Source organism: Solea solea, chromosome 3 (genome assembly GCF_958295425.1).
Source record: "Solea solea chromosome 3, fSolSol10.1, whole genome shotgun sequence".
NCBI classification, from domain to species: Eukaryota; Metazoa; Chordata; class Actinopteri; order Pleuronectiformes; family Soleidae; genus Solea; species Solea solea.
The window spans coordinates 34,015,832-34,041,132 of record NC_081136.1 but is presented as its reverse complement, the minus strand read 5'-3'; the positions used below and the strand labels follow the sequence as shown (position 1 = coordinate 34,041,132).

Sequence of the window (25,301 nt, the reverse complement as noted above, 5' to 3'; positions counted from 1 at the left end):
TATCAGCATTATCAGCAGCTGTTTACTTCCTCAATACGATCAAAACCATTTTTTTTTTTATCATAAAACTTACCTGCTCTTTGAATCTCGTTTGCTTTTGCTTTGTAATACTTAGTACTTAATACTTACTTGCATAGTTAATGCTCCACTGAGCGAACCTAGTGTCTGATGTACTGTTTCATGTGGTTAGTGTTGTACCTTGAGTCTCTAAACTGAGTTGGTTAAACATGCATGCAACAGTGAAGCACAGCAACCACGTACATGCACACATGTTGTCTTTATTTGGTTGGTAAATCTGTTGTTCTATTGTTGTTGCCTATACACTCACAGCATAGTATTTTCCTCGCTCTTATTTGGCTCTCCTTTTCCTCCTGTCTCCCCATCCCTCTCTCCTCCATTTTTTTTAAAGTATTGATGCAAGGGTCGACCCGACACCCACAGATTAGACAGGCTCAGATAAGATGAGTAGCAAGAAAATATCACAGGTTCAGCCGAGTCGAGTCAAGAAATGACAAAGCAGTGTGCCGACAAAGTTATAAATAACTTTGTTTCACATCGTGAAATATTGTGTGCAATATGCCTTTGTCATTGCAGGTTTGGTTTCATAACAAGGTTGAGTGCAAGTGCATACAACAATTATGTGAGCAATTAAAGAAGAATATAAGGCACTGCTTTCAACCATTTCGCATGTGCAGCCATGTTGATTGCAGTTTCAAGTCCTGCTCTGCTTGAGTATTACAATCTCCCTTTCCTTGATCTCTCCTCTTTCCCCTCAAATTGGGTCATCTCGATCAAAGTCCCGCTTCATCCAGCCACCTCATCTATAATGTCAGCAGCTGCAGGTATATGGCAAATTATCTGGCCACGGAGTCCAATCGAGCTTTTCTCTTCTTCCTTCAATTCTTCCCACTGTGTTTTTATTTTGGAGAAACTTTTGCCAGACAATTTGCTGTAACTCAGCTGTGACTAATTATATTCATGTCTTCAGCTGTTTCCCATCTGTTAATCCCCTGAAACCCCCTTTTTGTTCTGCTATCTGATTCATTCACAGTATGGGAGAGTGGGTGATGTGTATAGATTTGATTATGGAAAAGAGAAATGGAGTTATGGATAGCTTAGACATTAAAGCTGCAGTACTCAACTTTTGATGATTTTTTTATGGTATTATTCTGTGTCTACATAGAAAACAGGCTCTGTCATGCAACACTACCAGACCCCAAGTGAATGTGTACAGCAGCAATAAAGAGGTGGGGGGGAACCAGAGAATTCACTTCAAAAAACTTTTCATAGGCGCTTCTTTGTGTTTTCGGTCTCGCTTTGCTCACGTAATGTTGCAGTTACCTCCATCTTCCTTGACATAAAACAAATCACTTCCTTTGTGAAGCACAGGAATAGCACTTGGCACTGTGTGAACTCGTATGACGATGGTTTGAATGTAGCAGACATTTGTTAATATCGAAAAAGTCACACGCTACAACTCTTAAGTTTGCTGTTTTAAAGATTACATAAAGCTAAGTTTTATTTTCTCTCTGTGTGACTCTGCATGTGTTTGGTCACTGGACCAAATTGCTTGTCAGGAAAAGCTAATCAACTGTAAATAATGACAGAACACAGACACACCAACGCACACTGAGACACTTTTCCTTGCGGAGATGCTTTAGGCTGATGGTCAGCATGGCTGGGGGTTGTAATTACTCTGGAGCTCTCGGTGAAAAGTGTTTTTTCAGCAATTGGCTCAGGCCTCTGCCCTTATCAAGAGTGTGGCTGCTCCCTCAACCAAGGAACAACATTTGTTCCTGGGAGGAAGACAATATGTGTGTTGTGTGGACACATATGATGGGATTTGATACTGAGATAACTCAAAAGACCTCTGATACAGAGAAAACTCCAGCAGCAGTCATTTCTGAAGCCTGAAATGAAGAAAGTGTGTGTGTGTGTGAGAGAGAGAAAGAGTGAGACTGGGGGAACTGCAGAAGGATAGACTGTCCATTTACCAAAGGGATTGCACAGGTAATTTTGCCATCTCTCTCCGGCCCTCTCGCCAAGAGCTGCACACACTAAAGCACAATATCTCGCATTTGTGCAAACACATTTTCTCTTTGTGTTTGCTCAACCAAATCCGGCCTAGGATTCTTCTGGTGTGACTATAGACAGGTTTCTTATATTAACCTGCTGCCATGAGCATGAGCATACAGGTTTTTGAGAAAGTTATCAAGTGGGCAAGTAATTATTACTGCGTGTGGGACCAGACCAAGTGTGGGAGTGTAGTCGGTGGAGGCTTTGCTCGTGGAGTGTGTCATGGTCCAATGGCAACGCCCAGGGTCTGAGGTGGAGACATGATTATAGCCCAGCTATAATGAGGTGCCATCTTTGTCAGGCACAGGGTGGACGAGACGGTGACCCACACTCGACCACGCACTTATTAAACACCACTTCCATTTATCTCTGTTTCATGGCGGTGGCAGGTAACTGGGACAAAGAAGTAGTCGTTTTGACAGAAGTGTGCAAATCTTGCATGTTTGAGTATCCTGCACTCAGTGTCTAATAATGAAATACTGCACTGTCACGAGTTGAAGTGAAGCGACAGCCCATTGAATCATTTAAGAGCTGGACTGAAGTGGTGACACTGGCTGTTGTCCATGGACAGTAGTTGTAATTGTAAGCTGAGATAGAGCTGATTCTTGATTGTCTGTCTGGTCCTCGTTATGTAAATAGTTCCTGCAGATTATATTCATGGGAGAAAGACCTTGCTCCAGTATCTACCTCGCATATCTTACACCGTCTTCCACCCTGCGTGTCGGACTACATTTTGTCCCTGGTGAAATCATTCTGCTCGGCAGTTCCTCAAGTTTTAAACAGAGTTTATCTTTCCCACAGGTTTCCAACAGAGATGGCTTCAACCAAAACTTATTCCCTCGCCTTACTCTCCCAGGATCAAGCTTTTGATGAGTTGGCCCTGGTGAGGTGCAGTGCAATCAAATGCATCACTGCGTAAGCTATTGTAGAATGTCCTGGGAGAGAGGGAGGGTGGCTGCATGAGGCGGGAAGAAGGAGAGGGCGTGTGAGTGTGAGGATCGATCACACCCGGGTGCTTGGAGAGGACGGAGTGACCAGCCATGAAATGGTTGCATCCCGAGAGGAGGTGCCACTATTACCCACAGTTCCCTTTCCCACGCACGGTTTACTATACAATACGTAAGACTATCAATGTGTCTGATATGTGGGATTAATTTCATTATCCCCAGAAAGCTCGAATGTGTGAAAACTTGTTCTGCCTCGGGACTGAGAGCCCTGCTGGTTTTAAGTGTGGCACAATGAAATGTAATCAAATTAGGCTTCGTTAAACACCTGGGGTTCCAGGTGAACGCAATTAAGTGCAGTCACTGCATAGCTGTCACACTGATAATGCTGCATAGCTGTCTTCTCGGTTGGGACTACACATGTAATTGCCTCCAGAAGGAGGAAAAGGCCCTTACAACATTAATTAGCAGTAAGTGCGAAAACTGCCATTTAAGATTTCTCGTGTTTCTTGTTCTGACATCCTGTCGGCGCCTTTACTCAGAGAATTGTGTTTAAGTTACTTCACGATGGCACAAGATGGATAAACTAAAACATGACACAATTTCCCGTATTCCTCAATAGCGGTAAAACAACATACACACACTACCAGCACTATTAGCTTTCAGGATTCAACACCCGGATCAAAAGTGTACATAATCCAATAGTATAGTTTCTGGCTAATCTACGGCATGTGATGCAAATAGAATTTCCCACAAGCCTTGGCACTGCTTTGTGTTCAGTGCTAATTAATGCATCGTGACCATTGTTAGCATTGTGATCGAGAATATGTTAGCGCGTTGGCATTTAGCTTATAGCATCAGTGTGTGTGTGTGTGTAAAATCACAGCCTCTGAGTTTTTTTTCCTGACTGTAGAATTTTGTTAAAATGTGTCTCCTGTGAATTATTGTAATGTGGCTGTAAATTGCCGGAGTTGTCTTCAAACACATCAGAGACCTTCTTTTTTTATTTTGTTATTCTCTTCTTCATTGCTGACCTACAGTTTTTCTACAGCCAAATACTCAGAACCCAGGTTTTAATGTTTTACAAACCTTATTGCATAGACTGACAATCTTTTTTTTTTTTATCTGTGATAATTTGCCCTCTTGTTTAAGGGAACAGACGCTTTGGGCTGCACATAAAATCTTATAACACAGGTTAACATTTCGTTAGGATGCCCTTGGAGAGAGGGGAGGGCCCTGCGGGTAGATAATCTTCCCTTTGTATATGCACATGATGCCATGAATAAGTCATCTCTCGCTGGGACACAGCCCTCAAGTTCAAATGAGAGAGATTTCACTTGGCTGCTGGAGCACAGTCGCGACCACCTACCAGCAATTTTGTTGCATATTATAGCAGTGCGGTTTAATGGAATGAAGGAGAGGTGGTGCAGCAGAGGCAGTGTTGCTCGGGAGTATATTTTATGCCACCGCCACTCCCCCCCAACCCACAATCATGCACTTGCTATCAATAATCTTACCCCAGTGGTGAAGTGTTAGAAGATATTTACCCTGATGAGAACATTTGTGCTGCCTTTTGTGCGCTGCTCTTTTACCCTCTCATGGTTTTCTTTCGCTGTGTAAGGTCATTGTAATGAACATTTCATTGTTCTGTCGTTTTTCTATGATTTATTGTTGGCGGCTGTCAGGGGCAAAGTAGGGGCCACGCTAAGAGCGATTCCGCCCATTATTCCACTGTGTTTTGTTAATGTATTTATTCTGGGCGCTGTCAGTGTCTTTAGGACGATCAGCTCATAGTTATTCACATCGTCATGCTGTGGAAATTACAAGCGCTGCCAAATGCCCGAGTGATTCACCGCCACACTTTTCATTAAAATATGCCCACGGAAGAGAACGATGGGCCACAAAAGAAATAGGAAATAGTCTTTCCATCAGCAGGAAAACTCATAAATATTGTAATTGTGTGGTTATAGAAAAGGATCGGTTGTGAGCCACTGTGCTGTGATTGACTTTGAGTGAATGCTGTCTCACCGCTTGAAAGAATTGAACATGAACGCTGGCGACAAAAGCAAAGGAAAATAATGGCCTTTGTGAATAACTGCGTTTAAGTCATGTGATTCCTGCCGGCTGCATGTGAAGAGACGCAAAAATTACATTGTCTTTTGTTTTGCCTTTCATTTAACTTCCACTTGCTGACTCCTTGCATTCTCTCCCCCCCCTGGATTTAACCATGTGAACTTTGAGATTGCTTTTAATGTAATAGAACTTTGATATGCAGCAAACCTTAGGAAAAATGAATCAGGAGCCAGCACAGTTGCCAAAGAAGAAGCCGACAGTCCAGTTCCCTTTTCCCTTTGGCCATCTTGTGACTCCTAATGTGGCTTCAATTTGTACAGAGAGCCCCTCCAGTGTCAGGACGCCTCAGGCATGAGCAATTGCCCAAATAAAGCACCAATCACTCTGTTTTCTCTCTTCTCTGCTGTAGGTTTCTGAATTCGCACCATGCTGGCATGTTATTGGCCCGTTCAAGACCTGAGCCCCGGTGAGTAATAGACACAGAGCAGGAGACGGAGAAAAAAAATCTCAAGTTGTAACATTTTCCAGAAAAATGGACATTGGTCTTCCATGTCACACTGTCAGAGAGTTGTTTTGTACATTTCTTCACTGGTGCCCCAAGAGCTTAAGAGGTTAATGGTGGTCTGGAAGGCAGGGTAGGAAAAAGGAAAAAAAAAATGTAAACACAGCAGCTTACTGTGGATAATGTTCCTTAGCAATGTGACATTCTGGCATATGTGATTGATATTGCGTTAAAACTACGCGTAACAGTGTCAGGGCTGATTAATGAAACTCCTTAACAACTCAGTTAAGACACAAAATGCTCCCTAAAAACCTGTTTCTCGCAAACATGTAAATCGACAGACGTGATAAAATGCCATCGAAGATCTTGTTCGTGAGGAAATCTTCCCCAACTTTTCTCTGGGAAAAATGATGAACATCATTCACATTTAGAGACACACGCACACACACACACACACAAAAGATTATGGAGGTCAAATATGGAGTGGGCAAAGAAAATATAAATGAGGGACACAAATCCCCCAAGATTGTGGTGAATCTAAGAAGCCACAGCTGATACAGGCTGCAAATTGCTTAGGAAACTCCTCATGCAAAATTGATCACGTCTCTCTCTCTCACAAATGCTGGATGTGATTTCTTATTCCCTTTGATAAATATCCATCCCTATATGAATCACTTTATTCTTAAATTATGCTCTGATGTCCCGACAGGAGCTGATATTAACTCTCAAACTACAGACGCTTTCAAAAACCTTTAGGAATTTAGTCGTGTAACTTTAATCTAGTAAATTGTACGACGTTTTTACATTATTAAAGGTTTTATGGAATAAAAAAATAGAAACACTTTCTCTCCAGTGCGCTGTTTTAGGATTGTCATGTTAGCCAAGATGACTTTGTCCCACACAGATGTCTGAGTTAAATTAAGTTTTAAGTTAAGGTAAGAGTTAGGCATTAACTGGTTAACGTCGTATTAATCTTGTCCAAATGAATGGGACTCACTGCAGTGTCCTTAGAAGAATAGCAGCACAAACCTGTGTTTGTTTGGCTCCTTCAGCTGACTTGAAACCTAATTTTTGACCACTTAGCAAATCTCTTAATCATTTAATTTTAAGGTGATGAGTAACACATTTTCCTCCGAGGCAACAAAGTCAGAAGAGTTGTTTTTTTCATCACTTTACGCACACTTTAAGTAAAGTGAGCACTTGTCCAACAAGAGCAACAAAAGCCAACATTTGTGGGATTTTTGCCAATATAGCATCAGATGAATCAATTTTGATTCCGTGTGTTTGGTTCGATCCACACGTTCTCACTGAACCACAAGAGGTTGTGTTTAGTTGCGGCAGAGGCTTATTAATTCAGATATCTGTGTCAGTTATGCAGAGCTCTGATTTTACAGCTAAACAATCATTCCTGCAGTTTGCAATTTTGCATTCATAACTGTGCGGGCGACACACACACAAATTAATCATCGCACACACAAGATACTCGAGTACATGTAGGTGTGTATGCAGAATAAAATAAACATGCAATATAGACATGTAAATTTAGTGTGTCAGTGTAAGCTTGAAGTTCTTTGATGTCCTCTGGATCTGTAAATATATTTAACTTAATAACTTTAATATTCATGGCTTGGAGAAAGCTTCATATCTGTGCTCATTGTCTGCACTGTGCGCACTGCATGACAATTAGTGCCTTACATAACCACTAGCCAGCCTCACACCCACATACACACACCCACATTCACACACAGGCAAAATCATGCAAATGCATGGTCAAAAATGGGCACACAAAACAGATAAGGACATGCAAACAATCTGCAAAAATCCACTCTCTGATCTCTGGTAACCTGCAGAGGTTAGAGAATTGCTTCCTTTAATCGCTTTTTTGCCCACATGTCTCACATCATGGCATTATACATAGATACTGTATGTATTTATTGATATATAACGCCTTTGCTTGCCCCTGGGTCTTGTCTTTTTGTCCTTTTTGTTGCTGCTGCGATAATGGCTGATAGGATGAGATGTTCCCATCGTGTATCCCATCACTAACACCAATAAATACTTTAGAGCTTTAAATGCTAAGACTGATGTCACCCTTGCCCCAGGCCATCCATGAGCATATTAGCACAAATACCCTTGTGAATATAGGCGTATGCACGTACGTGAAGAAATGTGTGTTTTCTTCTAGCCCCTCAGTTCTCCGCTCACATCCTGTTTGTGATTGCTGTAAAGACTCTGTTACCTTTTTCTAAGACAATCTCAATCAGCTTACTTTTGATGAGGAAGGAAGAGGAATCTGAGCTTGATGGCCTGAGACGAAAAGGAATAAGGAGGGCTACTGATGGGTAGAGAGAGGGAAAAGTGGAGGCAAGGACATGGGGAATTGATGAGAGAGACAGTTTGAGACATGAAGAGACAGACAGACGGGGAGGACGTGAGAGAAAATGAGAAATGGCAAAAAACGAAGATCTGTTCTGTTCCCTTGGTGATCTGAGTCATACTTATTGGCTGAATATGATGCTGTGTTTGTGATAATTAGTCTCGCAGTGAGTCTGAGAAGTATGTGTTTGGTTGATATAGCAGGGAAATCAATATTAGATATATAAAAACCTTCCAAACACAACCCTCAGGATCTCGTACTCACCTGTTTTCGTCTCAAAACTTGTATAAGACATAGTTTTGTCTCTTTCACACTAAAAATACTGGGTCCATGCAAAATATTTTTATTTTATTAATTGTTTATATTTTAGGGGATTAAAGCTTGTCCAATTGCCAGTGGTTCTGCCCTGTGATGTTTGTTTTCACCCATGTGACCCGTCCATTAACAGTGTAGAGGGAAGAAAATCTAACACCACCACAGCCCTCAGTGATAATATTATGGTGGTTACTGTTTTGGAATCAATTGTTTGAATGATCAGATTAATTAAATGATATTAAGTGCTGTCCCAAATTCCCCAAATATTGAAAAGTGAGGATAAAGCGGTAGAAGATGAGTGAGTGAGTCAGGATCGCAACAGACGATAATGCAAACTGCTATTCAGCTATGCTAATGACCGGAAGATGAATGCATGTCATAGCGTTGTGATTGAAATGGTGCATTCTTGGTAAAAACAAAGTAGAAGAAGATGCAATTTCTGTATTCCATTCCTACTGATGCCAATTGAAGCTGAAGCCGATTAGAAACCTGCATGCATTGCAGAGTCATTCGACTCTGGAGTGAACGCTGCCTTAACACACTTTGGGAATGGGGTTTATATGTGTCTCTTCATAAAGTGCAATCCCTGTTTATAATACCTTATCAAGGAACAGCCTTAACTTTTAAGAAGAAGTCCTGCAGTCAAAAGCTCCACTGCTATTTTGGCCCGCCAATAAGTTTCTTGAAAATTGGATCCAGGGTTAAAGAATTGAATATGATGAGTGCCACAGCTGAAGCAATTCACTGGCCTTGAAAGAACATATTTACGGGGAAAGTGACAGATCAAATCCAATTGCCTCTTCTATGACTCGAAACAGCCCTTCTTTCACATCAGAGAAGGAGTTTAATGAGTTTTTGACGGCAGCATGAGTTTTTTTTGTGTGCAGATGAATGATTAACAGAATGTAGAGGTGAAAACCCAAGAGTGTGACGCCAATGATTTGTATGTCTGCAGCATTGGAATAGAAAACATGTGACGGCTGTGTTTGTTTTTTGTTTACTGCTGTTGGTAGATTGGTTCATTCCTCAAAAGTGATGTCATAGGTGCTGGGCCGGCAGAACGCTCAGTGCAAAGGGAGGTGGAACTCGCAGACTCACTCTATGCCACAAAAACGTTGTTCACAAAGTTTTGGTTCAGTGTGGATTTTTACTGAGGTGAGATTAATTTTTTACAGATGCACACTTTATGCGTTGTGACCACCTGTAGATTCGTCACCAGATGGCGTTAATCATCCCGACTGGCAGTGAAATCTGACAGCTCCAGTGTCTATAAAAGGGGGAGGAGTCAGGGACAATGAGCCTCACACTGCCTGGACATGAGGGTGATCTGAATGCAGTAGCCCTTGTTTGACCAGAGAGGCAGTAGATACTGTTAGTATAATTTCAGTCGTTCATACTGAACTGTGAAGATTTGCCCCTGGATCAGCAAATAACATTCCTCGATGCGCGTATACACTGGTTTTCTCCTGAAAAAAGTAGTTTAGGGGTTAAGTCACACTTGCAGATTGGTATATTCTCCCATCTCATCTCATAAATTATACATTTTAGCACTTTAGAAACGCAGAGCAATAACAAACAATAAAACAAACAAAGAGAAAATAACTTGCTTTTTGACATCCGCCCTCTTCCTTTCTTAACTTTCAAGCTGAACATAAAGCAGCTCTTAATAGAAAACATCTTCAGCCTTTTGATCCCCCTCATGTATTTTTCCTTTGCTGACCAAATTATTCCTTTTTGCCTCCACTCCGCTGCACTCCGTTTCACCAAAAGCAGATGGAAACTTTGACTCGGATATCTAAATCCTTACTCGCAATTTAAGTGCTCTTAAAGATCTCATTTAGATTAGTGGTGAAGCAGTAAATATAGTAATCTTTGTCATCTACACAGTAGGTCCTGTCCATTTCAAAGTTTTTTTTTTTCTCTTTTTAATATATTACAAGGCGGAGCGTTGTTTCTTTTCTGGCTCGGTAAAGGAAAACACTTGAAATGCAAATCAATATCCCAAATGAAGCAGACCCTTTCATATTTGGCACACGCATTATCTGAGCGCTATTTGATTTCACATGCAGAGGCATATCTAAGTGAAATCAAATAATCTTTTTAAACTCCCCCACTACCCCAAACATTAGGCATTGGATTCCAGGCAGGGGCTGAGTAGACTACTAATGTGCCGGCAATTGAGATCTTAAGTGTCCTTTCACACTCTAATCAAATTGATAAGGTGGTTCTATACTGCAAGGGCAATCTCGCTGTCCTGGCTTTGGAAAATCCTCAGGCTTTAGTTTTCTCTCTCTCTCTCACCATGTGAGTCTTTCACTCCGTGCCTTCACAGTTCACTTATAGTTAGATGCAGCCCAATAATATTTTAATCGGATTGGATTAATCGCTGTATTCTTGGACACACACGCGGAAAAAAGTGATGGAGAATAACATAATGCAGAAATATTACAACTGTACAATGGGAGACGTAAATTGAAATGAGAGGAAATGTAAAAATACTGTGAAGAGGTAGATGTGCGATTCTTTTACCTACAAATCCATAGCAAGTGCTTCCACGACAAAATCCTCGACTAAATTAAAATACATCTGGAACATTATCTGGTGTTGCACTGAATTTGACCAGATCAGTGATATTTTTTAGATTCTATTGGTTATACCGGTTGTGGAGGGAAGTGTGAAAAATAGTTAGGGGATTATCTTTCCATCGTTTAGTTTTTATGTCGTCCTTATTTCTGTTTTTTAAGTGTAAGTTCACAGTGAATTGTGATTATTTCTTCAGAAATGAGCATAAGTTATTTAAAAGAAAAAGCCTTATTGAACAATGTTTAAAAAAAAAACCCCAAAAGATAAATTTTCCCTCCTACTTTAACCCATTCCAAAATTTAATGATGTCTTTTTTGGGTCATGAATAATGAATGCAGCGAGGCATTCAGCTGCCCAAACATTTCCCTCAGAAGTTTCGTGGAGAGCAAAAATAGGGCCGAGGCTCAATTTTAAATTCATATTCACCCAAAGTGGTTGGCAACAAGTCAATAAAGGGTTTGTTTGCTGTCGGGAATTGCCTGAAGACTCCTTGTCAACAATGGAAACATGTTGTACTGTTTAGTTTGTTTTCACGTCAAGTCCTTGAGATTGTGACCCCACAGAAGATGTGTGATTAAGATTTTTCCTCCAGGTGTTCATGCACACTGCACAAAAAATAACATACTCATCTAATGCAATACCCTTGGTGGAAAAGGTATGGTGTTTTAAGTCATATCACATTTCTTTCCTCCTTTCTTTTTTGGTTACTGTAACCAACTGAGCTCCTGTCACTATTTTTGTTTCTATTCCCTTCCGGATTTCTCTGAGGTTCTACCCAGTCTCTGATAGTCTGTCTTGCTCTTGTTCCAAGATAAAGCCACCTTTCACTGTTTCGAGATGAAAGAGCGAGTTTGCAGAATGGCAAGAGAGAATTGCAGGAGTGGCGGCATAAAGCAGAAATGAAGGCGAATGTGGATTCAGTGGAATAATCAGAAACAGTGAAACACTGACACTTTTCCCTGAACCTTCTCTTTTAATACACTTTATATAACACTCCCACCGTGACCAAGTTAATCTTGCAGGCATGTTCGGATTTTGTGCTCGTGTACCATTATTGAAAAATACCATTGCATTTAATGCCATGCGTTTTTATATGATGACTTTTTAATTATTTATGGAGAACATCATTTGACTTGCAGACATTTTAGAATAGTAGAACACTTGCTGTAGCTTCATGGTTAATTGCAAATTCAAATCATCTGTCTGCTTCTGGTTGATCTTTGTGGGTTTTTCGACGGTGCAGCTTTGTATGTTCAGTGAGAGATGTCTTGGGGAGATCAAAAATGACTCTCACAGCTATTTTGTAATACAATTTAATGATTCGGAGGGAAGTAGTTGAAGTGAAAATAGAAAATGGGGTTGAGTGGTGTAGGAAATCAAAGAGTAAATTAGGAAACACACATGGGTTAACGGGGTTTATCCAGCATGTTGTCGATAACAGAATTTGTGTGGCAACGTATGGGGGCTTTGTTGTTGGAGGACTCATGGGCAGAATGAAATATCAGCGCTTAATAAGCAGACCAGAACATTTGTGTTGATGCAAGCTCTATCAGTAAGAGATTATTGCTTTCTGATTTTTTTTCCAAAAAACTTTCTGACAGACGTCGTAAAGGACATCCCAAAGTTAAGTCTTGAGGGCCAATGTGTAATATATAGGTGGCTAAAATGTAATAAACTACCCCTAGGTGTGATTGCCTAAGCGCACAATATATTGACTTTAAAACAAATGCTGCTTGGTCCTCATAGCCGTAGAAAAAGCCTTTTGTGTAAATCAATACGTACTTCTTGTCTTTTACTGTCACCATCTTGGCTACATATTGGGAAAACATGTACATGTAAGTGGGGAAAGTTTGTAGTTTCAAACTTGAGCAGTAGTTTTGCAGCATATGTGCCGTCACATTTTGAGAATAGAAGTGAATATTTACTGGATGGACGTCCCTGTAATAGTCTGGTCTTTGTTGCTGAGCTGACTCGGACTAGTGAGGGAATTCTTTTGTCAGCAAAACATTGTCTTGTTCTACATCTTGCTTTTTCCTCAGAGTTGGAGAGATTTTCATTCACATAATTGCTTTAGCCTTCCTTTCCATTTTACTTCTTCCTTTGTCCTGAGAAAGGAATTTTAAGTCATTTTCAAGACGATTATATATATATATCTGATGATGATTGATTCTTGAAAGGTTGGTGTTCATACCTGTTCTGAATTGTCACACAAGAGCCCAGTACCTTTGTTCTGGCACAGCCACACTTTGATCTCTGCAAGAATTAAATGTATATGAAATGTATTTGTTTCTAAAATGTTCAACGTGATTAAGTGGTGGAATAGCAAGCAGGATGGATTCTTTTGTAATGGTTTCTCCTGAGGCATTCATGAGGAGGAATCCAAAAGATAATCTTTGAAAGCTGTTTGGTAATAATGTCGTCCTAGATTGAAAAATCATAAAACAGTGCATAAAAACAATGAATACCTGACATAAGATGCTTAGACCAGTGAATGTACAGTGTGTGCACAGTGGAGATGTTGCATTGAACAACCCGTTTTTATTCTGCGGCTGAAGATAATAAAGAAATTGAGACTTTAATATTTTCTGGCACTCTCAAACATAGCACAATAAAACTTTAAGGTGCTGAAAGCAGTCAAGTATTGCCACAAAACATAGTGGACACGAAAGGACAAAGCTCACATTGCCATGAACATTTCAAAAGTGGATTTCAATCTCAGCCTAGCTTTACGACATAAAGGTTGTTAAAAATGTACTTATTTAATTTAACATACCTGCAAAGTTATTCTCTGGGTAAATCACTAGCCAATAAATGTTATGCCGCATTATATACTTTACTGAAGTGAAACACTATAAACTACTCTCAGTATGATCTCATTTCAAAACAAGTGTAATACATATTGGAGATCAGTAGTTGTATAATAATAATGATGATAATGCAGTAAAAGACCTGTGTTACAAAGGCAAGTTGTTGAATGTAACCTCTTCCCTAATGAGTGATAAACCAGGCCTCCATAAATGTGAATGTAAAAACAATTAAACAAGATACAAATGAGTACCTGCAGTAAAGTGTATGATAGAGGTGCCGTGAACTGTATTTCCTAATTGTTAAATGTGCTCGCTCAGTTGCGAACACACTCAAGACATTTTTGGAACGAGGAGAGTCACAAGACTACCGGGGGCAACAAGCACTGAGATGATTAAGAACGTAATGTGCCAAGGAACATTTCTGTCCTCGGTGAAGGCCTGCTGCTTCCACAGTATGAAGTCACAACACCAAACATTTAAAGTCACAATTTATAGTGCTACAAAAAGAAGACAAATATTACGCTTTTAAAACTCACCTAAATTTTGCACTTTCCCCCTACTTTTATCTATCTATAATATCTAAATTTTAATGACGGCCGTGATTTCAGAATTGTTATGGTTCATTCACGCCAAACATGTAAGTATAAGAGTATTTTACAAATATGTTAATGTTTGTGACAAACTGGGGTCAACTGAGCAGAGTTACGTATTCTCCGTTCATTGTTAGCAAAGCATGAATGATGTGTAAAGCAGTACCGAGGATGTAGTTTTCCCCCCTTAGTCCAACACGGGTGTGACTCTGCTGAGTGTCTTCCACACTGTGAGACTCATAGTGGCACAGACAGCAGAGGGTGAAGAGGACAGACAAATGACTGCTCCTATTCAGATTCCTCAGCCAAGTGAACATAAATGTGTACAATTTCAGGTTTAAGCAAAGGAAAAGGATGGCATTGAAGCCCAGTGGAGTGGTTTGACTTGGTATGATACTGTACATATTTTTTTTGTGTGTTTCCTTTTGGAATAGTACCAAAATAACTGGCTCCAGCTGTTCCATTTATGGCCAGTATGGACCGGTTAGAGCTACACTGGCTTTAATCATGACAGTTAGCTGATTGGGTGACAGAAACGCCTCTTTCTTGCGACTAGTGTTTAAGTTTATTCTCATAAAAAGCTTGACACCTTGTTGAGACAAACAGCCACAAACCGAGCATTGCCCCCACTTCCCTCCTTCCCCGTTCTTCCCTCCCTTATCTCCTTTTCTTCCTCAATTTCTGCTCTATCTATTTTTCCCTTCTCCTCCCTGCTCTCTTGTGATCATCCTTTTGCTTTTTAGTGGCTATTCCCTCAACAGTAGTAGCTTAATGAGCTTCTCCCTCACTTTTTTCATTTGTCAGTGTAATCCCCCCCCCCCCCACACACACACAAACTCATACACATTCCCATCTCTCCACAGGCTTTTCTTTTAAAGGACTAATAACTAGCCCTGCTAGTATGTTAGCAACCTGTCTGATGACATTAGACTGAACAAATCTCATCTGTCTCTCAGGGGATTTAGTTCTAATCGTTAGGCATCTCTGGCACACACTGTGTTTATTGCTGTTAAGGGTACTGCATGTAGACAGTCGCATATGCGTTAGCATGTTCAGATGCGTGTGTGTTAGAGGTCTCACACGTTGGATCCATTGCTCCTGGTAGATTTATGACTCCGGTGGGACGGTATATATTGCAGCAGGATAAGAAAAGTGCGTCAGAAAACACATGGAGGAGGGGGTGAAACCTGTTATTGGATCCAGGCCCTGGGTCTGCTCTCGGCAAGACAGGTGTGTAGATGCTTGAGAAGCTTGGAGCTAGAGAGCCAGAGGTCACACATCACTGTAGTGGGTGTCTCTCAGTGTCATCATCCTGTGGAATTGCAGTGACTTTCTGAATTTGTGGGCGTTAGAAAGTTATTTGAGAACATTAAGTAAAGTAAATTTAATATTGCCTCAGACTTATCAGCTCTGTAATCAAGAAATTAAAGACACGTCCTCTGTTTGTGTGTCTATATCTTGAGCTGTAAACAATGTCAGACAAAAACAGAAAAATGCATTTTCTGGAGAAGAAATATGGAGGCCCCCCCCATGTACAGGGAAGGATGTGTAAAACAACCATTCTGGTTGGGTTGTCCATTTGGGATGGTGTAGAATCATGGTGGGACAAGTTGGCAGCCTCCACAAAGCAAGGCCCTGAACTTGAACTTTCTTTAATTTTGACATTTTCTGAGGCTATAAAAAACAAATGATTTATGTTTTACAACTTTTTATACACCAATAGAAACACACTTTATAGTAAATGTAATTTCTGACAATAGTCAGCCCTACAATGTACACAGTGGACCTTTTTAATTTTGACTTGTCAACACACATGAAACACATGGACTGCGCCAGTGTGTAACCTCTCAGAGCAAGGAGCTGAGCTAAATGGATTAAATGTACTACATCAGTGCTTCCTAATTACTCAGATCAATTTGCTTTTGTCTGAATAGTGATACATGTACAGTAATCAGTGTTTCCACCTCACCACTCTAACAGGTGCCAAGAAGTGTATGAGGAGTTGGTGCTAGATCTGATTACTGCACCTTTTAACCGTTCACCTTCTGGAATGAATAAGCTCTCTTTTATATTTATCCAGCCGCTCCAACCTATGGACAAAATGATCTATTATTTACTTGACAGCAGTTTTAACGAGGAGGCCCATTTAGGTTTAACAGCCTCTTACAGGGGATCAGATGGATGAGGTGGAGTGTCATTGATGGTAATCAGAGCTCTCCAGCTGCTTCCTGTTGCCTGAAAAGGAGGTGTGAGATTTGATGACAGGGTTTAATCACCTCCCTCTCCAACTCTGAGAGGCTTTGGGTTTTAGCTTCTCATTGAACCCTGCAGTTAAATGATCTTGAATGTTCTCCCAGTCTCTCTTGTCCCTCCTCTGCAATCATTTTTCCCTCCATACCAATTTGGACTGAAAGTATCACGGTCTTTTAAACAAACGTCCGTGTGACGGAGCCAGCCAAAGGTCGTGGACATTATCCCCGCATTTTTGGCATGCAAATGTCTGGTGTGGATGAAAATGGACGTAGTCTTCTGGTGTTAAATTAACTCCCTTTGTTAAGCCTCGAGATATACCATTTGACCAGTGCTGTGACAGTTTTTGTAACTGTCAAATCACCTGTAACCAGACAACTATACTAGCTGTCAGTAACACTGGTCTCCAGTTTTACCTGCTGTGATTTATTTTTAAATTTACATTTTCTAAATTGACGTTGTTTGCTATTGGAAAATAACTGAAACCTAGTGATTGAGACATGATCCACTTTTAATAAGTAGTCCAAGTGATGCACATATTGTGTTTGTGTGCAGGTTGTGTCTGGTGTTGTATCTGCAGCAGCCAAGTATCCAGAAACAAAACAGCAATGGTGACACAATCAAATGAAGACGAGACAAAACGCTGTTTTGTTTTTGGGAGGGCGATGGTTTGAAGTGTCTGGCAGGAAAATGAAAGGCTCCAGTTGTTCCGAGTTCACACTGCTTATTTGACTCTCAGGAGTCCTGTGGGAATAGCTCACTGCTGTGTATCGGAACCAACTCTCAACACAATGAGTTGGTGGTGTGTGTGCGTGTGTGCTCCTGTGTATATGATATTGAGCATTTGGCTTTTGTCTTGGTGCTGGAGTGTGATGTTTGTGACAGTAATGATGTGAGGCCTTCATCAATTGACAGACATGGACAGGAAAAATGAGATCAAGGATGGGAGGCAAGGGGGAGGGAAACAACAGCTACACACTCTGAGAGATACATTTTGTCACTCAGCGAAGCAGCAGTGGACAAGAGCACACTGATCTGTAGACTACTTAATGTCGTGTCTTTCTTCTTTTCCTCTGTTTCTGTTCATCCCCATGTCACAGGCTGCTGTTGTTTAACACAGCCGGTGAGTTAGGTTTACTGACAATGAGGAAATAGATTAAGTAACCTATTAACCGTCACCTGCAGATAAACCACCATACAAATATAAACCATTTATACAATTACAAATGAGATACACTGGTTTATTTTCTTCCCCTAACGCTGTACAGGCTTACACATACACCCATGTTATCTTATGTTAGTCCATGTGATCTGTTAGGAAAACATCCCATTTTCTCTCCACCCCGGTTGGAGTCTGAAAGGTTCTGCACTGTTGCTTTTTTGTATTGTAGTCAAGGTGGTACGGTTTAATGAGGAATTTTGCACAATGGCACCATTGACTTGACTGAGATTAATAGAGGAACCAGCGACGGCGATAGTGACTTTTACATAACAATGGCTGCTATCCATCAGCAACACAGCACAGTTGCATGTTTGTATGAAATAATCCATTACAGGCAACAAAGGGACGGCCATGGGCCGCTCTCATCCCGGAGGATGTCCCCAAGGATCTAAATGGTTCCCCGTCTTTGCTGAGAAAGTGTCAGAGCCAAGGCTGATTGTATACTCCCAATGTGTGTCATTACCTTGTCTCACACACTAGTTTACAGTACTCTATTGGTTCTAATGTCAATGGGGGTAATGAATTGCCTTGTTGTAACGATTTATCAGGCTCATCTACGCACACGAGATGTGCACACATGACCTGCTATGATCATACTAAAGCATAAGGTTGAAAAATCATTCTCTACCTTTCGAAATAAATAAGCAGCATATTTTTCTGCCCGCATTTTCGCGCATCAACCGGATGCAGCAGCTAGACTGAACTACTGTTTGGGACAGAGTGAATAGAGGATTTAGAGGATTATGATGTCGGATCACTCATGGACCCATTTGGCTACTAATGGTTTATTATAATATGTTACAGAATTAGGAGAGTCTTATAATAATGCAGCAATAGAAATGATTCCATAAATGATGGTATGTTGTTTTGACAGCGTCTAAAGCATCTAGGATGGCCTTCGTATACCAGATAAGATGCACTCTGACCTGGTTTGTCAGGTGAGGCTGTTGTAGAAACCCGGTGGTGCAGGAAAGCAGCCTTCTTAAAGCAAGGGCCATGCCCTAAAGTAAATATAAAGTGAGTCTACTTTAATGGGTAGTAAATTCAATTTCTGCCAGTACACCTTTCCAAATATTACACAGTGGTTCTTTATGTAATAAAAGTAAATGGTCTGTATTTATTTATATTGTGCTTTTCTTGTTTTGTTGACCACTCAAAACTGCTTTACACTACAGTTTTTGCTATTCACACCAAGTCTCTTGTCTGAGGACACATAGGTATGTATACTAGCTGACCCGAGAATTGTATCCACAACCTTCTAGTTGAAAGACAACTCCCTCCACCACTGAGCTACGGTCACCTCAAAAGGTGTTTTTACAGAAACTATTTGCATTAAATGACAAGCTATTGATTCTCAAATCAAATTGATATGATGAGGCTACTTACTTTTTGGGAAGACAGAGATTATCATGTTATTTTGGATGACAGTGTAAGTGAATAATATTGCCAGTGCTTGAAATAGAAGCCGCTTTGTTTGCACTGGAGAAGAAGTTTACAGGCAGAAAGCTGTGTGTGTGTGTGTGTGTGTTCACTGGGTTTAGGTGTTTTTCTCTTTTCAGAGTGGGTTTCTGTCTGTGGTGCCTGGGCTCTGGGGAGCTCTTAATGAGAGCTGATCATGTTAGGCATGGCTTCAGGAAAGAGAGAGATGCTTTTCACTGCCATAGTCTCACACACATACACATGCACAGATTTATACATGCATTTAAGCATATTTCAAACATCAGCACCACATGGTCACATCTCTGGAAGCTGCCAATCCTTGCATCTTCCTAATAATCACTTCTTGCCTTTTTTTTTTATGTGTGTTCAAATCTAAAATGGGACTACTGAAGCCTCTATATCCCTACAAATCCCTTTCCAATCCTTTTTCCCTGGGTCCTTTCTCTCCATATCTCTCACCAACCTCCCTCTTCAAGCAGTTTGTATCTTCTTTACTGTCGATCTCTATCTGTGTTCACTTTGCTTCATCTCCCTTTTCATCCCCTTTTCTTGTACTGTTGCCATTCTCCTTCACCTCCTTCTCTTTCTCTCAGTCTCTATCCTCCATCTCTCATTAACGGCCTGCCTCTATAATCTCTGTGTTTTCAAATTGTTGCAGTAATTTTAAAAAAAAGCTTTTCAAAAGAAAGAAGGGGGGGGGGAGAATCTCTGGGGATTTTCTCCCAGTTGTTGCTGAAGCACAAGAATGCATCTGTTACTCCAAACACTGGAGCCCAAAGTAATTAAAATGTTGCTGGAACAAGTGAAGTCCTTGAACCTCTGCCTCTCTCGATCCGCCTCTCCTCCGTTGCCATGGTGCTCGAGGCAACCAGTACAATATGTGGTAAGCCACCCGCCTCCATTACAGAATGAGAGCTGCCGCTTTTGCACTCTCTCTCTCCCTCTCCCCCCCTCGCTCCTTTTCTATTGCTCTTGAGACAGTGTGTCATGTTTTTCTCTCAGTGGCCTCCACTGCCATGGCTTCAAACCTGGCACCGGAACTCGTGCTTATTAAAGTCTTTGTTCTAAAGACCAACATTGTCTTAACTTTAACCCCTCTTAAAGGTTTCCTCAAAAAGAAATCCCTGGAATCACAATCCAATTAACAAGTAAAAATACCCAGGTCAGTTTGTGTTACGTTTTGTTCCTGAGTTTTATTTTACAATTATATAAGAACAAGTAGAAATATTAAGTAGTTCTGAGAGACATTGTTGCAGTTGAGATCTTTTTTTTTTTTTTTGCTTCTTTCACAATAAAATGAGTGGGTATACCTAGGGTTTTCAAACCTGGGTGAAGCGGCAAAAAAAAAAAAAAGGCAATTAACTCCATTCTCACTCCTAGTTGTTGTTCTTCCCTGTGGTGTTTCCTTTTTCACCCGAGTGCTTGTGCGTGATCCCGGAAACAAAAATGATTTTGGGGGAAAATATAAAACGGTGACACCATAGCCTTCAGTAATTACTATTTTGCACACTTAGGAAGACTAAGTGTCTTCCTAAATTAATCTTGTAAATTATTTGAATAATGAAATAAACATTATTGAGAGCTGTCCCAGTTTGAATTTAATAGAAGCTTATGGCTATGCCGATGGCCGGATGATGAGTGCACAGAATTTGCACATCCCTGGAAATGGAACTTGAGTGTTGATGCTAATTTGGACTAACAGATGAACTCAAGATCACTGTGACCTTACAAAGTGTATCTAAAAAAAAATGACATACTTTTTGTCTTCAAACATCAAAAAGCAACATCATGGTGGCCTCATGAAAAAAAAAGTTCTTCATGAGGCTTCTCATTGAAGTCAACAAGCACATATTATATGAGCCGGAAAAAATGTAGTGTAGACTAAAACAGCATTGGTAAGCTGAGACGTACACTGTACCACTGGGCAGCTGCTCTACTTTATAGGTGTTAAACTGATGTGAGCGAGTGACTTTGGAGGGCACACCATGTTGCACATCAGCAAGTCCTTGTGTCCTGTAAAGAAAGATTAGCATTTGATATCTTTCTCCTTTTTGTTTATTGAGATTTTTTTTTTGTCTCTGTGTCAAACCAGTCTGTGATGAAATTATATGACCTTGACATAACTTGTAGATAAACTTTACCACTTCCCTCCCTTTATGATCATAGCCTTCTCTTTTGTTATGCTCCTTTTAAAACCAATGAGCACTGCTGCACCTACACGGACTGATGACTTTGCAAATGTAGCGCTACTAATGAGCTGACATCAGCAATCCATCAGCATGCACAGTAGCTAAGCTACATGTGGGATCTAGTCTCACCCATAAGATAAAATACACAGCCATTTACCCCGTGTCCTACTTTGACCTCAGAACATCCCTCTTCAAACAGCCCACAAAGCACATGACTCATCCTCCCGCTCCGAAGCAGCATCTGATTAACACCAATACTGCAACCATGGCATGTGTATGGATGCTGGCAGAGAATAAAGCCTGCGACTCTACTTTTTCCATTTCCTCGAGTTATATTTTGGAGCTTGTAGCCAAGCCTTCTTTTGTGGCATTTAATGGCATAACTTGGCCTCATGATGACGGGGCTGGATGCAGCTGAACAGCCTGCCAAGGCCTGCATGCAAAGCCCAGAGCTCGGTATTTGTTCATGTAGCTCCACTTGGCAGTATTTAATCGAAGTCAGTAAGCATATTCTCTACGAGCGCTCTCAGCTGTCCATGGGGGGTCTCTTGCTTGAGGGCCCGCTCTGTTTTTTCTTCACAGACTGAATCTGAGCTGACATTGGAGGGAAAGAGTAAGTCAAACAACACGGGTTGTTTTTCCGTCTGTCATATTCGACTAAATTTAGCAATTGTCATTCCATCAGGGTGCCAATGTCCCTGTCATTGTCTGCTGTTGGCCTGTGGAGAGTTTAGACTACCTCATGCCTCTCTCGTATGTTCTGTATAACCAGTGCAGACTCCATTCCACAAATGAATCGGTGGATCTGTCCGCTGTGTGAAAGTTTTTTTTTTTTTGTTTTGTTTTTGTTTTGAGTGTATTTCACTTGGGTATAGATTTGGTAATGACATTTTAATCTGTCATTCAAGAGCTATTACATGTAGCAGTGTAACGTCAATAAATCATTACTTAATTAATTTTGAGGAATTGGTGTAATTACTGTGAACATTACAAAGAGGACTGGCTGCGGTTACTGGCTGTTGCACTGTATAAACATAAGACATCTGCTTAATGGCTTAAAGGATCAGTTTGTAGGATTTAGTGGCATCTAGAAGTGAGGCTGTCGATTACAACTATTTTAATACCCTTTCCCTTACCCCTCCCTGTGCATAAGTAAAACCCACAGTGGCCTTAAGATAATGTAAAACACATAGACGACATGTATATAAATTGATGTAGTCTCAATGTTTCAGAGAGTGAAGCCAGTGCAAAAGTGCCTGGAACCTGTATTCTGTTGAATGGCCATCAGGGGGCAGCTCCACCAGCCGGTTTGTGTGTGAGTCGATGATAAATGATTTTTATTAGATTCATCCTATCTTGAATTTACAACCTCCAACTCTTGTTTCAGTTTTCTTAGAGGCCATTCACATGTGGCGTGCAAAATGTTTGAATAATGTAAAAAATGCTCAAGTTGTTTTCTAAGCAATGGGATTAGTGAATACACTCCTGTTACATCTGGTATTACTTAATCAACCAAAACCTGGGAGCTGGGGAGATGAGTCATGTAATTAATTCATGTAATAAACATCAAAACAAATACTGTGGATAAGCACCTCATTTCCCTCACAGGAGCTTTGCCGCTCGATGCGTGTGCGGAGAAAAGAATTATCCCAGCTTTTAGCGACTGACTCAGGTTCCATCATACAGATGAGGGGAAGTTAATAGCTCATTTCAGAGTGGACAAAAAACAATTTGATGTACGTCTTTGGCCCAAGTGTCAAAAATGCACTTTGAGGAACGACAGACGTGTCACAAAAGATGCACACAGCAAAAACAGTAACAAAAGGGCAACCCTTTGCTTCATCCACAGCAGTCTCTTCTCATTAATAAAAATAAAACCAACTCCTGCCAAATTGTAAAGCACAAGGCTTTATAATGGCAGTTCAATAAACCAGTGGTGGGTTAGAACTTTGTAAAAATTCAGAAGGTTATCTTTAGAGCCGTCGTCTTGATTTGCAGCATGCTTTATGGGTAGTGGAACCTGCGGTAGCGATTATACACAATTAAAACATGATTTTTAATATTATATTCCATACTATGTCCAATTTCTGTTCATAAACCCTGCGTACTGGTCTTTAACTGTTGTTCTTGATGTTTTATGGCAGTTTCCATCCTTGTTGTTGATGCCTTCTCATGCCTCTGATTCTCTCTCTTTTACATGCTGAGTACTTAATTTTTCCTCCTTTTTGTTTTGCCTCTTGCTTCTTTAACAGCATGAGGCAGGAACCATTTATGGTTTATTGCATACAATACCAGCTGCTGCAAGTATTTTCAGTCTTCTGTCTCTCGTCCTATTCATCAAAGCAGCTTTTCCTGCACCGGCTCCGCAGAGACAAAGGATGAGCAGCTCCACTTTAGAACAAACAGAGCTGAAAAGGAAATGTGGAGTTCATTTGGAGAAATAAAGTGCTGTGATTTTCCACCATTAGGTAGGGATGTAAATGGGGAGTATGTGTAAACAGAAAGTTGATGATACTTCCGTGGTGCAGGTGTGTGTGGGGTCAACCAATCTGATCACAAGGTCAAGGCTTGATATGGTGCAAAGCTGTTTCTTTTTGGTTGCTGTGCTCTTATCGTTCTCAGGTTTTATTCACCGTGTTAGTTTGGTTCACCTCGGTTCAGAAGCCAGTCATTCCATCCACTTTTTTCTGAAGCCCCCGTTTTGCTACTTGTGCTCTGGCTCTGTTATTGTTGAAATAGTAACTAAGACAGGAATATACACATCAATCCAAGTTGGGTTTCCATCAGCCTGTTTTTATGCGCATTTTTGATTTGCCTATAGAAACACTGGTAATTTGAAAAAGTATTGTGAATTTTTTATACTTGAAGGAGTTAGCAACGTGGTGTTTTGATAAAAGGTAGATGGAAATGAGTGTTTCAGAGAATAAAAAACAAGAATGGTTACAAATCACATAACAAAAGTTTCCCATCTCTGCTTTTCGCAGTTCACTACATTGGGAAATAAAAAACAGAGGAATAAACTACAACATTCCCTGACTGAGAGCAAGATTTAAATATTACTACAGTAATGAAGTAAAGCAGTAATAAACTCTGACTATATATTGGCAACTACTGGCACTCTTGTTATCCTTTTTGTGATGACAGATTTTTGTGAACTAAATCCAAACATGTGCTTGACGCCAGTTGATGGAAACTGAATGTGCATCTTTGAAAATTTAGTGAAATATTAATGGAAACTTGGCTCTTGATTCTTGTTTCATATCCTCTGGCTTGTTTCCTTAAGATGGTTCAACTGCACATTCAATCAGCCAGATGATCACATCTGCGTAGAGTCTGTAGTCATTGCAGTGACATGATAATTGAGGATATCACCGGTTATCAAAATCCAGGACAGGATATCCACATGTGCAGCCCAGATATGAATCTCAGCACACTGCCGCTTCTGCCGCTCCCTCCCCTGGTCCTGCACTCAATCCCCTCTGGTCGTAAACCTCAGTCTCCCAATTTACTTTCCTTTTATGAGCCATTACCATCTCACGTTATCGGCAGAAAAAAGAAAAGTTTTCGTGACTTCATTCATTTTATCTTTTGTGTGCTTGCCCAATATCTGGGACAAATCAAATATCTGCTATTCTGCATGCCTGCCCACTCACCCAGGCCTCTCTTATCTCCATTTTTTTTTTTTTTTTACCCGTCTATTAGATGCTGTATGTAAAGAGAGGTATATGATAGGGAGGCACCTCTTGTAAAAACACTCAGTGGTTTCTCGAGCTGTCAGAATCACAGAAAGAACACACTGTTTGAATGAAAATACATAGCAATAATAAGGTTTTCAGTTGGTTTTCAGCTGGCCTGTTGAACTCACTTGGGGAGAGTGTTTGCTTATATGTAAGGATGTTTTTTTTCCTTCTGGTTTTCATTGGGACTCCAGCT

At 40.6% G+C, this 25,301-nt stretch overlaps 1 long non-coding RNA gene across 2 annotated transcripts in view; it reads left to right on the top strand.

Moving 5' to 3' along the window:
- LOC131456871 (uncharacterized) overlaps positions 1–25,301 on the top strand; it is a 238,869-nt gene that overhangs the window by 83,034 nt on the left and 130,534 nt on the right. Inside the window, exons 1-2 of one of the 2 annotated variants that reach the window (XR_009239949.1) lie at positions 2,884–3,142; positions 5,503–5,559. This is a non-coding gene — a long non-coding RNA (uncharacterized LOC131456871). Of the gene's footprint in view, positions 1–2,883; positions 3,143–5,502; positions 5,560–25,301 lie in introns of those variants that run through there. The other variant, XR_009239948.1, reaches the window with a different exon arrangement.